Source organism: Falco peregrinus, chromosome 11 (assembly GCF_023634155.1).
Source record: "Falco peregrinus isolate bFalPer1 chromosome 11, bFalPer1.pri, whole genome shotgun sequence".
NCBI classification, from domain to species: Eukaryota; Metazoa; Chordata; class Aves; order Falconiformes; family Falconidae; genus Falco; species Falco peregrinus.
In genome coordinates, this window is record NC_073731.1 from 5,047,481 (window position 1) to 5,065,195 (window position 17,715).

The window sequence follows — 17,715 nt, forward strand, 5'->3', positions numbered from 1 at the left end:
AATGTTAGTATTGTTACGGCTTATGTTAGAGCCCTTCACTGAGACGGTAGCCAAGATCAGGCGTGACGACTGTTCAGATGCTGCGCTGACAGTGTGTGAAGGCAGTCCTTGCCCTTCGGAGCCTGAGATACATCTGACCAACACAGACACAAAACAAAGCACAGAACATTGGGTGAGACACATTGTCGGTGTGAGAACCAGAACCCAGCTGAACGAATCCTGTGTCACAGCCATTCCTCTGCTGCCTGCCTCTCTGCATAATTTGCATTCTGCCTTCTGCAGCCTCTGCTGATCGTCGGCGTGGCTGTACCAAGTGCCTCTCCTTAACGCGAGGCGCAAAGCTCAGAACTGCCGTTGCTCAGCCCCAGGAAACACACTCCCAGCAACTGATGGGGATGGCAGTGAGGATTTGCCCAAAATCTTGTCCCTGCTGTAACAGCCGTGGGAGAACTTGAGCAGGATGAAGATTTCTGCCCCAAGTATATTTATTCTAGAGTATAACGTTCTGCTAGAGGCAGGCAGGCACTAGTCCTAGGTGACCTGGAAAGAGGTAATTCAGGATCATCTCTCAGCCCATAAGAGCCGAGAGGGAGAGCTGGATGCTCCAGCTCTGCAAGGACCAGGTTAGGTACTGCAGCACCTGGGAAAACGGGATCCAAGCACAGCAGGACAGCTTGGCACATCTCAGTCATTCTGGTGTCCTCTGAGGAACAACGTGCAAAACCTACACACCCAGCAGAGGGTTATGTATTGCTTATGTCAGATCCAAAAAGAATTGTGTGATATTATTAAATATTTAAAATGTTAAGATTGTAACAGAATATCCCACTCGGATGTATCATGGGAGCCAAAGAGGTAAAAATATCCAGCAGCAGTTTGCTCCATGATAGGAACCGTGCATGCAGGTCACATAATGTCTACACAGGCATTTTCTGTATCATTTTAATCTATGCATCATAAATGGAGACACAGATGTAAGAACACGTGGTTTTAAGGACTGAATCACTTGGCTTTGATAAGATTTTATCTAGATAAAAACTGAATTGGTTGACATATCATTTCTTGGGTTTAATGAGCTCATAACTGCACTTTAATTGGTTTAATTACCAGAACATAATATTACAGGTATGCAATGTAGACCTGTAATATAGTTATACAATACATGTGCTACACATAATAAAACGCAATATGGAACATCACACAGTTTTTCATGAGAATTATTACTAGGATTATCGGTAGTGAATATTCAGCAACACGAATAGAAATTTCCTTTAAGTAATACCTTCAGGATTTGGCCCTCCTCATATGGGCTTCTAAGAACAACATACATATGAGGAAAATGTGAAGGCTGTAAAATATGAAATTATTGGTAGGCTAGGGCGGGATTTGGCCTCAGTATGCTCAGGATCTAAGTTCCTCCAAGATGTTTAGGCACCTAACTCCCACTTCAAATTTCCATGTTCGCTTCAGAAATACAATTTTTCCTCTAGCTTTTTCCAAGGCTGGCTCAATGCTCACAGCATTTTCTCGATCTATTTATTGTCTGTATTTTGGAAATAACTATTAACACTCACCCAGTGTTTTCCTAATAATTGTTTAGATCTTCCGGTGACACAATTAGCATCTGGGAGAACCACAGTAGTGTGCAAATGCGTCTTTAATTATCTTTCCATTGTGAGTAGAGATGCTATGTGCCAGGGCAGTTACTACACCTGACAAGGACAATGTTTTTACAATGAGTGTTTATACAGGCTAATTCCTTATAAAAATAGCTTGACAGAAAGGGCTCCACCTGCCTTCACGATCCTGATCGCAATTGCTAATTGATATTATTGTGCTGAGAATGATCCCGTCAATTAAAGCCTCTTCTATAATAACCATTGCTCCCTGCCTAACTATGCCTAATTAACCTGCCGCTGACTCACATGCCAGGAAGAATGTTTATCAGCCAGACTTCGTCCTGCTGATCTGATTTCCACTGCTCCGCTTGGTTTTACAGGGAGCCCTCCATCCAGCTAAGCGTGTGCCTCCCCTGAAGCCCACTACCCAGGCAATTTGCCTGGCCATCCAGCGCTTCTTATGCTCAACTATTCCTGCTGATTCAGGGTTTAAAACTATATTCGGGTTTGTGGTAAAGTTCTCATTGATTTAGTTGGCTAACAGGGCTGACCATAAGCCTATATTTGACACCAAGTGCCATCTGATTCACTTTGCTGGTGGCACTGGTTAAAATACAATTACGAGTGCTCCCCGTGCCTTTGCGCTCTACTATTCTGCAGGACGCTTCACCCAATGGCTGCAGCTGTTCTGAATTTTCTATGTATCTGTCAGGCTAAAATTATGTTTATATTGCTTGCGTAAATAAAACTTGATCCTTCAAACTGAAACAGAGCGGAACTGCTTTGCAGGTCTCACCTTTGGGAATTGTGATGAAGAGCGGGAAGGGAAGCAGTGAAAGCCTCCATTGGTTCCAGAAGAGTCAGGTTCAGAGAGTGATTTTGCTTTGTGCAAGATGCTTTGGGCTTGATTTTTGGCTTGTATCTAGGTATGTAAGGATACAAACAGAAGTCTAATGGGATTGTCAAAAGAATATTACTCACCCCTCAGGAGGCTGCCTCTTCTGCCAAAGAGCTCCTGCACGGCTCAGCTCAAATTGCAAAACCTCCATGTTCTTCTGTTTCTCATCTGTTACAAGAGAGATAATTACAGAGGTGCTAAGAGGATAAATGTAGTTAAGTCTGGGAGGTGCTCAAAAAAGAGCATGCAAGATAGATGGGGCATGACTAGTTCCTTTTGTCTCAAGGCATGCTTGAGCTCTGCAGCGACACAGACAGGGCTTCTGGCCAACTGAAGTCAGCTGTGATGTCTCAGTGGCCAAAGGGGCTGCGTGAAGGCTCTGAGGACACAGGGTTGTCTTCAGGTTTGCTTCAGATCAGCTGCTGAGATATGCTGGACTGAAACTTTCTTGGGTCTTTTCAGTGATCAAGAAATCATCCAGATTTCCCTGAAGCACCGCTTTTAAAATCAGATTTCTGGTGTCCCTCTGTGCAACTACAAACATCAGTTAATCGCATAGAGGGGACCCCCCCCCCCCCCAACCCGAACCTCCTCTTTTCCAACTCTCCAAGAAAGACTACCTTAAAATATGGAGGAGTATTCCTGCTGGAAGCTGCTGTTCACTCATCCCAGCTTGCTGGGCTGTTTGCCACATGTCGCTCAGTGGCACTACGGCGATTATGTCAAACTAGCGCAGCGCAGCAGGGGAACCCATCCTGCCAACCCAGCAAGCAGGGGCTGTGCAGAAGGAAACGAGATCGTAGGAGAAAGCATGACACGTGTTGAGCCACTGCCTTCCCTGCCTTGGGACCAGCTCTGCAGTGTGTCTAACAGATTCGGTTCTAGGCAAATGTAAAGTTGTGGAGGGATGGCAGAGTGAGAAACCCATGCGCATGTGCCTTCTGGCAGATAAGACATTCAGGCTGCTCTTTCTAGAACTAACCAATAACAACAAATATAAACAGAAAAAAGGGAAACAAATAAAGGTTAAAAACTCTTCCAGTGTACAAAATGAATCAGTGAATCAAATGGGCTGAATGAAGAGATGAGAAAATTGAAGACTTTTTTTACTCCCTAAGAAATCATGGGATTCTTGGTAAAGAGAGAAAGGAAGTATTTATTCTCAGAGGAATGCAACGGTGCCACTGTGAAATGGAGCAGGCGGTCAGCACACTGTGCATCTCCAGCACCAGCCAGGACTAAGGTGTTGCAGAAAATGTTCTGCTTAAAACCTGTTCCCAAAGACCCTGGGATCCCCTGCCTGTGAGGAGCACCTTCCCCTCCCCGGAAAGCTCCCTCTGTATCGATCCCATTCCTCTTCCTGTGTTTGGAAAAGTGCTGGAAGGTGCCTAGGATTGACCATAGTGCCTGTACATCACAGGCAAATACCCTTTATGGAAATATCCCTTATTGTCCAGGACTCCCATGCGAGCTGAAGGTACGCAGCGCCTCACTGGATCAGCACTTGCTATTGCCACTAGTAATAATAAAGGGTAGGGGAGGAAATAGTACTGCAACTTCCTTCCTCAAGGTCTGCGTGTCGGGAGAGCAAGGATTCCACAGGGCATGGTCCCTGCTTTCTTTGAAGCAGTGGTAAATAGAAATAGTTGGTAAAACTTCTGAAGAACCATCTATGTATGTGGTTATACAGGCTAAGCATAAGGAATACACGTATCTACCTTTGAAATATGCTGTTCTACCAAAAAAGAATCACTTAGGAAAAGCAGATCCTTTTTGGACCGCACTATGGTTTGAAAGGAAAACATGCAGAAGAAAAACAAAAATGCCAAGAGCACTGCAGTTGCGCCATTTCAAAATTTAGAGCACAAAGCATTTGGCTTTTTTACCTTCAAATTTTCATGTAGATCGTTATGCAAGACTGTGAAAAGCAGGAACGGAGATAACAGACTCAGGCCTGCTTTTTGGGAGGGAAGGTGGAAGAGAAATTTTTCTTCTGGGGCAATTCTTAAACTTACAAGTCAAATTTCAAGATTCCTTCTTGTCAGAACGTTCCCTTTGGAGCACTGCTTATATGTCTCTATTACCACCACCGGAGCCACACATCACATCTCCTGTGTACTAATCCCTCACAGAGCCCACGGCCCGCAGCTGTGGAAAACTGAGGCAAGGAGCAAGTAGGTGTTTTTTATAACTTAACAGAGAGCATCACTGACAGCACTGTGTGACAAGCTGTATATTGTGAATCCATGATCTGCAGCTCTGTCAAAAAAATCCCCTTTTCTACTCTGTTTTGAGTCAGCCCGGGCAATGACAAGGAGTCTTTTGTTGTTGCCATTGGAGGAGCTGGCTGTTGGTTTGAGCTCTCGTGCTCTCGTTAAGGAGGCAGCGAGGGGGGAGCAGAGTGCTGATCCCAGCGGGAACACGTGTCCTAGGTTGGCCCATCTGCAAAATAATTCTTCTGCGTGTCATCTAGGCCAAAAGCTGAGTCTGGGATCTGCTACATGGCTAAGTTCCCTCCCCGTGGCGGTCAGAGCAAGCGTGGTGACAGTCAGGGGGAAGGGAACTGAAATGTTTTGGGGAGTTATGGCATGGAGAGTGACATCTGTGTCAATGGGCTCATTAAGTGAAAGATTTGGTGTAATACATCTTGCAACAAGGTCATATTCTCAGAAAACTAGGACTTGCCAGAAAAACGAATGAAATCAGCCAGGCTTATGATCTGGTTTGATTGCTTCCAAACTCGTCTTTAATCTAAGTTCTTTTCAAGGTTGTCACAACTGGGCTTGCATGAATTTTGGGGCCTAATCTGTATCTGGTGCAAGCTGGAGCAAATCCATTTAACTCAAGGGAGCCTTATCAGTTTACATCAGATTGTGGTTATTTTTAGGGGCAGGTCATTTAGAAATTTATAAGTACTTATTTCCAGCTATACTTTTTGAATAAAGCCAATAAATCGGAAACCTGCCAGGATAAAGATCATCCAATTTTTAATTCTTTTTTCCAAGCCATGGGACAAGTATCCCCTATGTTGAATCACTTACGTTGTAATGCAGGAAACCCAAGGGTGTAAATGGCATTGAGGTCTCCATGGAGTATTCCCCAGTCCGTCTTTTGCCACAAAGGGATATCCAGAAGGGTGCTAGGCTGGTCACTGAGCTTAACAATGGTGGCAGTCAAATGTGCCACCAGGAGGGAAACTGGAGGAAAGTGAAGGAGACATTGTTCACCTGCAGCCTCCAGAACCTCCTGCATCCCAGCCACATCACTCCCCCTGCAGCATCCCTGTGCTCTCACCAGCTTCTTCTAGGCTCATGCCACTGACTGAGGAGGTGCAGCTCCCTTGAAATAAACAGGGCCCTTTCAGGTTATACCAGATGAGGATTTGGCTGTGGGATTCAGACAAACCCAGGTCCAACAACCCTGTGACAGACCTTGGAAGAAAGGTGTGTCTGGAAGCAACAAAGCCTTGATCAAACCCTGGACCCTACCTCAGCTTTCAGAACCGGCCACCCTCAGATTCCAGAACCCTGAAGAGCCCCTCTCCAGATTGAGCTTTGCAGCTTCAAGGAGGAAGACCAACTATGATTTGCCTCACTGCTGGGATGGGCTGGCTCTGAATAGTCCCTTCATGCAAGAGGGAGTACAGACTTAGTGAATTACTTTTGATTCTTCATCTCTAGTGATAATTCCTCTTCCCACATCCTGATTTCTAGCCATGGTGAATTGCTTCACCCTCAGTCCCACAGACCTATATCCACGGGAACATTCTCCATCTGTGGGAACAGTCACAAGGTAATGAATGAATGCATTTCCCCAGGAAGGAGACACCATTCATAAGTTTAAGACGACAAAAAGATGATTACCTGGATTGCACACAGTTCAGTAGGTCAGAAGCAGCAGCAGCAGCTCCCTGAAAAAGAAAGAAAACCACCTACTAGCAGTGGTTTGTAGAGAAATAAGGTTAAGACCCAGAGACAACCCAGGGACCAGCAGCTCTTTCACCGCCTTTTGGACTGTAGCCTCTGAAGACCTCAGTGCAATGGTCTTCAAACAAGATTGAGACCCCTGGGTATCATCTAAATATAAAGAGAATGACCAGTATTCACCTAGCAAAGTACTGAGTAGGAAAAATACCTATCTTGCTCCATGTTTTCCTTTTTTTTTTTTTTTTAACGTCCTTTGTGCTTGAATAATTGTCTCCCTTAGCAAAAATGGTGCACATAATATATGTCAGAGGTGAAAGAGCTATATTAAAAGCTATAATTAGTACTGTTTAACAATTAGTAGTTCTATTTGAAGATGTTTTGAGTAAGATTTATGGTATGTTTTCTAATTTTTAATTTATAATTACGGGGAAGAGCTTAGCTTTGAGTATTTACCCTCTAAAAAATGTAAAATAATATATAAGTGCACTTTTGGTCTGTAGAGAGGGATATGAAACCAGGAAAAAATATGTAGGAAGAAAAGGATAAGGGTTTTTGTGTGTGTAAGCAAGGTTTAAATGGAATAATTAAATTTACCATAATCAATAAAATGTGTGAGGCAAGTTTATTGAAGTGGCTATTTCCCATTGCATAATTTCCCTGGGGAACTTTCATTTTTAATTCAAAAATAAAAAAAAATAATAATTAAAAAAACAAACCCCTGAGCACTTACTGTAAATATGCCAGCATATGTGTGAGGTTAAGAAAAGCACGAGCCTACACCCAGGAATCAAAGAGGGGCTTACCACTGCTTTGACACTAATTGTAAAAGCTGAACATTTTCTCGAACCATAATCAAATCTTAACTGCCATGGGGGACTCGTTCAGCAGCTCACAGTAATTCTAATAAGATGCAGAGCCTTTCACCTTTAGGTCACCAGTTCAAACCCACTTCGGGTTGGCTAGTAAACAGAAGGTAAATCCCAAGTCCGGTGGAATACCAGAGCATCTAGAGGAGATGCCAGAGCAGCTGTTGGGCAGAAGTGTGCAAGGGTTTTCCCTTCCATCTCATGTCCCCCATGCTTTCCCTGGGACTGACGTGGCCACCTCCTCTGGGGACTCACCTCATCTCCCTTGGCCTCAGATCCTCCCTTCTGGTAACAGGATGGGAAACCCTTCTTTTCTTGCTGCCCTTCCTCCGTTTCAGCTGAAACCTCCCCAGGTGCCCCACAGCACCCACACCCAGAGACCCTGATCTTGCCATGGGGTTTTTTGGAGGGGTAACACCCCTCCAAAGAAAACATAAATAGCGGTATCATCTCTGTCCCACTTCCATGTACACAATGCCTCTTAGTTAGTTCGTTTACTTGAGCACCACATGGAAACAGACTGATCAAACATGTAATTGAAAATAACAGGCCCCCATCCCGCTGCCCTAGGCTGCACAACAAACAGCTCTGCCAGTAACGGCAGCACTGGAAAGCAGAGTCCTCATCTCGGCACTTCACCTGGCTTCAGGTAGAACTTCTTGCCCTTCTGTGAGCTGCTCACATGCAAAATCACAACTCCAGCCGAGGCCCCGGCACTGCCAATAGCCCCAAAGGATCTTAAGTATTGTAGCAAGCGCCCCACGCACCCCCTGCTACACCAGCGCCTGGATGGGTCTTGGCTCTACCACATCTTCCTCAGGGGAGCCATGAACGTTGCGTTTCAAGCTGGTGTGAACGTCAAAAAGACAACTGTGTGATCCAACCAGCCTGAAGACAGATTGCCACCAACACGGACCGTCTCCTCTCTCCCTCAGACGCAGGTCCCCCTTCCCGTGTGCGCGGGGGTGACCTGGAGGCTGCTTCATGGTATATATAGTATGCAACCTCATCTTTCTGGCTATGATGGTATGTACACTTTTGTGTATGCGCATGAGTGAACAGAATAGTCTGAGACCTTAATTGTGTCTCACATTAATACAGTTGAGAAGTTAAGGAGCTGTAAGGAACAATTCATTCATTGTCCTCTACACATCTGGGTTAATGTTTCCTCCTTGGATTAGTGTGTACCAGTGTGTTCCCTCTCTGCTCACCACAAGCTAGCTGCGCCAATTTCCCTCCGTGGCAGCTCCAGTGACAGCTGTTTACTTGGAAGCTCATGGATTATGATATATGGATGCTAGCCACAAATTAATGGAATACATTCCAGATGCAATGTCTTTAAATATTCAAACAATAAGCCAAAAGCACTAAGCTGTTTTGGCCATTTTTTCCTCTTAACTCTGAATGTCTCTCAGAGATGATGTAAACACGATTTCTTCGGGCAATGACCAGAACACTTAAAATGTTTCAAAAGTGAGCAGCAGCACGAGGCACTGGATGGTAGACAGTTGATGGTGTCATTTGTCACCTGAAGCCAAGACCTGAAATAGCCATGAAAGGAGAGCGGAATAAAAAAGAAAAACCCAGAAGTACTGAGCCTAACCGTTCGCAGGTTGCCTTTCCAGCCTGCTCTGGGCAGGGGCTACGTGTGCTGGCCTGGACCCGAGCTCAGGTGAGCTGTACAGGCTCCAAAAGGCAGCTCCCAAAAACATCTCCAGAGGCTCATCTGGAGCATTTCAGAGCAAAAACTAAAGCCTGCTCAGGATGGTTACAGCAGACAAGGATCCGTGAAATGCCTCAAACCTCTCCTTGCTAGGTGTCATCTAGAAGTCCTTCTCCAGCAGAGGAATTGGTAGCTAGCTCAGAAATGGAGATAGAGCCCTACCCCAGATGTGCCTTTCGCTCAAGCCTGACCTTCAGCAATGACGTTGCTCCCGTGATCTCTTTGCTTTTATATTCACCCTAATGCTGGACTGGGGCAAAAGCAGCATTCGAGGGTGAAGATCAGCATACAAAAGCTGGCAGACTTGCTTTGGGGCTGGTGTAATTTTGATTGTTACCACCTTTGCTCAAAGTTGACAACAGGTCAAATCGAAAACTTTGGTGAAGTGGAATGGCTACACTGAAGCAGCGCAGTAATGATTTATACCACCGCAGAGCCTGGGCCAAGAACTGTAACTTATTTCTTGGCCAACTTACATCACTTTTTCTTCCCTCATTGCATTTTCTTTGGCATTTTCTTCTTTTCATTTACTCATTTTCTTCCACAGAAATTCAGCATGACCTGGACAGTTGAGCTACCAGGATATAGGATTTTCTACCCAGTAGTTAAAGGGAAGAACCTACTTACACACTTTTATTTACCCAAAAATACCTACAAACATGAGCTGTGCAGCCTTACAACGGAGAAGGGCAAGAGAGAGCCTCAAGTAATCCTGTCTGAATTTGAAACCAGTTCAAGCCTGAAACGCTGCCTGTTTGAAGGTTTCTTGTTTATTTCCTCCAATATTGTTATTAATTAGAGAATTAATAGTTATTAAAGTTATCATCACCCTTCACTGAATTGAGAAATTCAAGTTTGTTACCTAATGGGAGGAAAATAAACATCATTTTACAACGGTTTTAAAGCAACAACAATATAAACAAACCATCTCAAACTCTAGTCCACAGGCAGAACGGACATCTGCTAGAAAAATATGATGATTCTCCCACCCACCACCCTCAAATTTAGGGATTTGTGGAATATGGGCCTTGCCTAAAGTTGCTTGGCAGAAATCCCCATGTTAAGTTCTTATTTAATGAAATCATGTGGTAGTAAATCAAACACAGAAATAGGAATAAGTAAATCTGCCACATCCTTTCAAAAAAGTACGGTTTGACTCTGTCAACTCAAGTTGCCCGCGCAATGAATTATCTGTATTTGTCAACTAAAATGTGACCATCCAACAGTCACCCACCTTTTTGTATAATTCCGTAATCTTCAGCCTCAAAGCTGAGCACCAGCACAAAATGGGCAGGTCACTTGCATAAAGAGCTCCTAAAACCAGCACTGAGCTGCCACATCTTTGCAAATGGCCCCAAATGCAACGTTTGGGCTCTCTGACAGCGTTGACCTCTGAACGTTACATGAACAGTGGCAAACGAGCATCAAACAACAGGAGAGAAATCAGGCAGAAGAATAAGAAGAACAACATCAACACCATGATATAAAACCCAAGAGATTGTCTTGATCAAGTACCTGCTCAAGCCAACAGAAGTCTTCACACAGACCCACCCTACATAGCTTTGCCTATGCCCTTGGTGCACCCACGTGGTTGGGAGCCAGGGAGAGGTGCTGGGTACACTTTGTCTTCTGATAAATTCATCACCTGGTCACAACTATCAGAACAAAAGGGGTCTCTCACAGGGCGAGCTCATAAACCTTTTTCTTTTGAAAGTTCCTACAGAAACTATGCCTGTTGAACCAACAATATTTGCAGACAATGCCTGATCTCTTAAATGATGTTTCTATTTTCTGTCCTGCCTTCCCCCTTTTTCTGTAGAAAAGGCGTATTTGATTTTTGGTCCCGAAACATTCTAAGGAAAAAGTAAGTTCAGTGAAATTTTGAATTATTTGGAAGGAAACTGATATTTCCTCTGGAAAATCACAACAAAAAAGAAACATTTCTTGTCAATGTTTGCCTTAGGAGTAATAAAGCATGGATTTAATTCACTGATAAAGCCCAAGAAAGCAATCAGAAAAGAGAGATCATCAGTGGCTTTACAAACAAGCTTTACAAAGAGAGAGCTTGTATTTAAAGAAAACGGTTGAAAAATGCATCAGATCCTGCCACTGTGCCCATTCAGATCATGACCAACCCGCTGAGATTGCTGTCCTACCCATAGTTGCTGCTCAAAATTAATTTGGTCACTCCATTATATGTGGAGCCCCTTAGTTCTCCAGTTTTTAAAGCAATGTTAATTTAATGACAAAACATACAAAATTCGGTACCCTACCTCATCCCCTGACATTCTGAACTTCTAATTTAAAGGTTTTTATTTTTATAATCGAGTATTCAGAAGTACCAAGATCATGGTTTTATGGTTGCCAGTCTTTGGTCCCTTATTGTTTCAGCCCTGTGATTCATTGCTGTGAAATTAGTGTAGAACAAACTTCCCAGAAATCTTGGGATTTCTCAGAATCTCCATCTGAATGCCATTTAAGAAGATTTGACTTTCTAATTGACCATTTCTGAGGGAGTTAAAAAATATAAACAGCTCAAATGTGGCATTTTTACAACCTTAATAAAACCAAATGCAACATTTACTAGGTACGCATTTTAACGAAAAGAAGGTTGCTATAGCAGAACAGCAATCATCGTAATTTTAAGCAAAACCAAGGGTAATTGTAGAGCAGCAAGGTGCACGTTACTGGCCTAAGAAAAATTCTCTTTGTACTTGAATAAGACAACTTGATAAAGAGATCACCATGCGGAAACAGGCTGCAGTGCTTAGCAAGAACCTACAGCAACTTTTCCACTAGACAGCAAAGCTTATGCAAAAAGCGTCCCCATCGACCGCGATCCGAGTGCTCAGAATGCCACTGGGCTCACTCGCACTGCTGCGGACTGAGGTCAAGGCCTGCACGCACACCCCCATGGCGTGCTTCCCTGAGCCGGACCCACCGCGCAGGGATCCTGCACGCACACCCCCATGGCGTGCTTCCCTGAGCCGGACCCACCACGCAGGGATCCTTCCCAGCTACCCCGAGCATCCCTGCTGCAGGGAGGCAGCGGTGGCTGCTGTGCCCTCCCCAGCGGGAGGAGAGCTGAGTCCTAGCGAGGTATTTACCCTCTTTATGGCCCAATTTCCAGAGGTAAAAAACAGTATGAACTACAGAGAGGTGATGTTATTTGAACAAATTTTTTATTTGGGCTGAACTTTTTCTTATATTAATTGCATAGTGCAGTTTAAAAAAAAAAAAAAATGACTTGAAATCTGAAATTAGCAAATATTTTCATATTTTCAGTCTTACACTAAGGAATGTGTTTATTTAATTTTCAAGTTATATTTGTTTCCAAATGCCTTTTCTTTCACAAAAAAAAAAAAAAAAAAAAAAAAGGCAAATTCCAGAGCAGTGCATTTGGGGCTGAGCAACCGATACTTTTTGATTGTAATTTTTTTTTGCCCCCTTCATTTCATTTACTGAAAACAAATGAGGGAAAACTATTTGTTCCAACACTGACCCCCTGCAGAAGGTGTCCTGCTGTTACGAGCGCCCTGTGTACAGGTTTCCATGAGTTACCATACGTAGCCAGGCAGGGTTCCCTGAGGTTAGGACCCAGGCTTCACGGGCTCAGTTTACACCTTTTCAGAACAAAGAGATGAGCTTGGAACAAGCCTTCTCAAGCACTGGAACGGGCTGCCCAGGGAGGTGGTGGAATCACCATCCCTGGAAGCTTTCAAAACACGAAGACGTGGTGCTTAGAGACATGGTTCAGTGGTGGACTTGGCCATCCTGGGTTAACGGTTGGCCTTGATGATCTTCAAGATCTTTTCCAACCTAAATGATTCTATGATTCTAAGATGACTTAACTCCTCCTCCTCTTCCAGTGAGAACTGGGGCAGCCACCAGATAGGCTGCGAGCGAGTGCTGTAACTTTACCCATGTCAAGCTTCAGAGCACTGCACACAAAGAGCATTACGTTTTATGGCTCCTGCAGAATACTAGGGGATACTAATTTTACAGGTGCATTCTAGCAAACTGCAGTCCCTAATATCAGAATGCCATTAAAAATAATGCGCTCCTTATGCCCAGGCAGTTAATTTAATATTAAATCAATAAAACATTTACTAGGGCTGGTCAGGGGCCTGGTTGCTGACAGCAGACTCAGCTCACGGCAACAAACGTCTCCTCACCCTTTGCAGACAGCTGCTGGTTTATTGTAGAAGACGTCTTTGGTCCTGACAAATAGCCTCCCTAAGCCCTAATGAGTGCAGAAATCCAAAACATTTGTGGGACATTTATTACCAAGAAAATACACCAGCCTTTTGGGAGATTTGGATCAACAGCAACAATCATCTGTGGGCCAAGTTCAGCCCAGCTTGTGCAGGGAATACAAAATGACTTTCTTGGCTACAGGGAAAGAGATTGCAGCTCTTTCCAGTTGGTTTCATCTCTGGAATATGGAGACTAGGGTGGGAGGTCTTCCCTATGCTGAGTTTTCACTGGTGGAGTAGTTTCAGACTCCACCAGCTTCCTAACAAAATCCCGAGATGGCAGGGGACACTGGGAGGGGATCCATCACATCCCATCTGCTGCTGAGCAAGAGCAAATCACCTGGCACAGCCATCTTCCCCCTCCGCGGTCACTTCCAAAATAACTCAAGCACAAAATACAGGATTTTGCCAGCATGCTTGATGGGCAATGTGCTATAGTGACATTAAGCAGTAAAAATAGGGAACTGCTTTGTTGGATTTTCTTTTTTCCATAAAAGAATAGAATAGAGGTCAACTTTTTATCAAGAATCTGAGAATCAATCCAACTTTTATAGCAACAGCAAACAACCTCCTCACACACACCAAACCAACCAACCAAACCCAAACAACCAACAAACAAGAGAAAAAATTGAAAAAACAAAGTACCAACAAGGAAAAAAAAATTGACCAAGCTAACTCAGACCTTCTATCCAAATGGTATTGTGTGGAAAGTCCATTTATCTAAAAAAAAACCTGCACAAGTTGTTTCCCAGCATTGTTCTCAGAAGACTGGTCCTGCCCCAAGCTGACAGAGCTCCAGGCACCCACGGCCAAGGACCTCCACTCAAGAAAGCAGATTTGGGATGCTGACTTCCACGAGGATGGCAGCAGGCACTGTTTTAGGCATAGTGCCCCCAGAAACACTCCCAGCAGACTTGCTTCCTCCAGGAGCAAGGACACAGGTACCGAGATGGCTGGTGGAGGAGCCTGGTCCAGGTGTCTGCCTGGAGGACTAGGTGCTTCCCGTGCCTTCCCTAAACCCTGAGCACCCGAGGCAAGTCAGGGCCTGGCCCAGCTCTGACTTGTCCCGACACTGCTGACGTTATTTCTGTGATGAGCCTCTACGCTGCACTTACAGGAACGCTTTAGCTGTAACCCACAAAGCCAAGCCCGGTCAGAATTAATATTGAACTCAATCCCTAGTAGCTTCCCTTAGACATCAGCATTCCAGCACACGTAACATGATGAAAACAAACTTCGTGCCATGAAAGGAGAAATATGGGTGAGGTCTGGGAGCATAGTTAGGATGTGGTTTTCATAAGCACTCACTGCTGGCTTAACTCTGCTCCTATTACAGTCAAGGGTAAGAAAGCCCCATTGACTTCAATGGGAGCAGAATTAGGCCAGCACTGAGTGGTTTTGAAAATCCCACCCTTAGCTTTTATATAACATAGAAAATAAGAATCACATGCAAGCCTTCAGAGAGTAATCAGCCCATTAAAATGCATATAATTATTTATTTTAGCCACCATTCTTAATTTGAAGATTTGTGGCACTGATAGATGCAGCCAGACAATGGCTGGGAGCGCCCTCCAGTTGGAGAGGGCCAGATGACTTTGGGGAGAGGACTAGGACACCAGGAAAGTCACGGGGCCAGCTGAAAGCGACATGTTGACAATGTTCTCTGTTTAAAAAGAAAAAAAAAAGGTATTTTCAAAAAAATAACATGTTTGTAAAGATTTATTTTTTTGAGGGAAAGAACTTTCCATCAGAAGGACCGAAGTCTCCTACCCCCATCTAACACAGCCCACTTTTATGTTCTTTTGTTCCTCCTGATTTATGATGAAAATATCTCTGCGGCTGGAAAACAAACAAATCTCTTCATTTCCTCCCTGCCTTTGGAATGAACTCTACAAAAGTTGTACAGGAAAATGTAGACTACAGCTTTTTTCAACTAGTAGCCTTTGACAGGGAGGTGCTGGTGTCCTGGCTGACCATCATGGTCCTGCTGGGATCAGAGATACAAGATGGGACATGGTGGGATGCAGAGCCGAAGTGGCACGATTCACTGTGTCAATCTGGAACATGTTATTCACCTGCCCACATTCCAGAAGAGGAAAAGAAGGGAAAAAACACTGTTTAAAGGCTGTAAAACCCCAAGCTGTCCCCTGAAGGGGAGCTTCGGAGCATGTCACCATTTCCTCAGGAGGTCTCAATAGGAAGCAGAGAGTGAGGCGCCTTCTAAGGGGTCTGCACCCCCGTGGCCAACCCTGGGGGGTCACACAGAGGCGACCACCTTTGTTTGTCCCTGGGTGCGTGGGGACCTGGCATGCCCTTGGCACGGCAGTGCGTCAGGAATGACTCACAAAGAGGACAGACTCGTTCTCAGGCGCTCAGGAAGCTCGAGCAAGCGGCAAAAGAGGACAACAGCACATGAAGGCATCTTAGTTGCGCAAGAGGAGAGGCTGCTAGTTTATTCACTAGTACCAGCAGAACAAAAAGCAGAGGCAATGCAGTATGTTCATGGCTTTGCCATCACAAACGGGGAGAGAGGGATATGACCACTGACCTGTTGCTTTCTGACCCCAGATGCTCCAGGTGAATGTGGGACCTCCGCATGTATCTTGAACGGAAAGCGCTGCCGTTTAATCCTGATGCTGTGAGCAGAGCATTTATCAAGCTGATGTATCAGGAAGGGGTAAGAACAACACACATCCTTTGGAGTGGCGTGGTTAGTCCTCCCATCGCTCCCAAAACCACTGCTCGTCTCTCCCTGCCCTGGTCCTAGGCATGCCGATTGCAAGTGTTTTGCTGATGCCCTGGCACCTGCTTGGCTCACGGCTGCGTGCTGCTGGTGCCAGAGCGTTAGGTCCCTGCCACGTACAGCCTCACGGGCACCCCGCACACCAGGTCCGTGCCTGCAGCAGGGCCGCGCGGGTCAGGCTCAGCCGGTGACAGCGCTGCGCAGACCAGCTCGGTCTCTGCTCCCATCACTGCACAGGCATTTAGTGTGGAACAGCAACCACGCGCAGGCTGCTAACAGTGCTGGGCGCAGGGACTTGAGCCTGGGGAGAGATGTCACCACTCTGCCTAAGTCTGGGCTCCTCACTCACCTCTGAAAGTGCAGGGGAGGTTTCTCAGCCCCCGGCTGAAACTACCCACGGTGAGGAGCCCGAAGAGCCTGGCTGAGGCTGCTGGCACCCATAACCCAAGCAGGCTCTTCATCTGCCACGTGAGACGTGACCCCTAGAGACTTCAGGCTGTTTGGGGGAAAGGATGCTTTTATCAAACATTTTTGCCATAGCAGACACAGGGGGCTCCTTGCCAGGTTCCTTCACTCTGTCCCCTGCTTTATTTGCACAGATGTTTTTGCCAAGGCTTGTCATCAACTCAGGGAGGGGACAGTCAAAAAAAAAATAATAAAAATGACCAAACAAGTTGAAGAAATTGCAAACAGTAAATCTGGCGCTCGCTAGGCCAAGCCCAATAAGTTGCTGAGGTTGTACTTTTCAGATTCAGTTTTAGGCTCTTGTAAATTTTTAGTTACTTTTAACCCGCCTTTCTGAGCGAGCCTAGGAATGAGAAAGTAATCGTTTCATCAACTCAGGCTATATAAATCTCCTTGGGGTTTATTATTTGCTGTTTCATTTTACTGGCACAAGAGCTCCTACGACAGTACAATAACCTACTCGTTGATTTACAACTTGGAAGCAGGCACACGCTGAAAAATCGAACGCGTAGCACCTGAGGAAAAGTGCACCGAGTTAATTGAAAAGCTTCAGGAAACCGAAATTCCTCACAGTGATACTGTCACATGCGTCAGTCACCAGATGTAACTCCAATTTTCTGCTTTCATAATAAGAATTCAATTGATATCCCCAGAACTAAAAAGCTGCAGCCAGAATAACAGCACATTTATCACGAGCAGGTTTAAACCTTAGAAAAGACCTGTGTGCAGCCCTCAGCAGAGGGGTTAGTAAGTGCTGTGTGTGCTTTTTCATTTTTATGTGAGTGTGCTTTTGTGCATATACCTATACATACAAACACGCAGACATATACATCTCCCAAGGAAGTCTAAGATTAGAAAAAGGGTGTTGTCTCTGGAGAGTTACTCCCATAGCCTGAGTTAAACATCGCTGCCCTCCCTGTTCCTTTTTTATCCGTTTTGTTCTTCCACTGACCCTACGTCTCCGTCCTTCTCTCTCTCACACAGGCTTTTTCTGCAGCCCTGACCCATGCCATTGCTTGCCAGGTAAAAGAGGATCTCCAAGCGAACTGGTGCCTTGCACAGACCCAGTGCTAGCAGCACAGCACCACACCGCATACTCCTTTATGTGCATACTCACATACATATGCCCCAGCAATAACCAAGCCCCTTTATTGCCTTTTGGACATCTACACGTTGCAATTCCTGCCATGAAGGTGTGCCCAAAAAACAGAGTGGTAAG

General features: G+C 45.0%; 1 long non-coding RNA gene across 1 annotated transcript in view; it reads right to left on the reverse strand.

Moving 5' to 3' along the window:
* LOC114012509 (uncharacterized) overlaps window positions 1–17,715 on the reverse strand; it is a 366,234-nt gene that overhangs the window by 42,878 nt on the left and 305,641 nt on the right. The window contains exons 6-7 of the long non-coding RNA XR_008749105.1: window positions 6,381–6,427; window positions 2,601–2,685 (exon numbers count right to left, since the gene is read on the reverse strand). This is a non-coding gene — a long non-coding RNA (uncharacterized LOC114012509). The remainder of the gene's footprint in view (window positions 1–2,600; window positions 2,686–6,380; window positions 6,428–17,715) is intronic.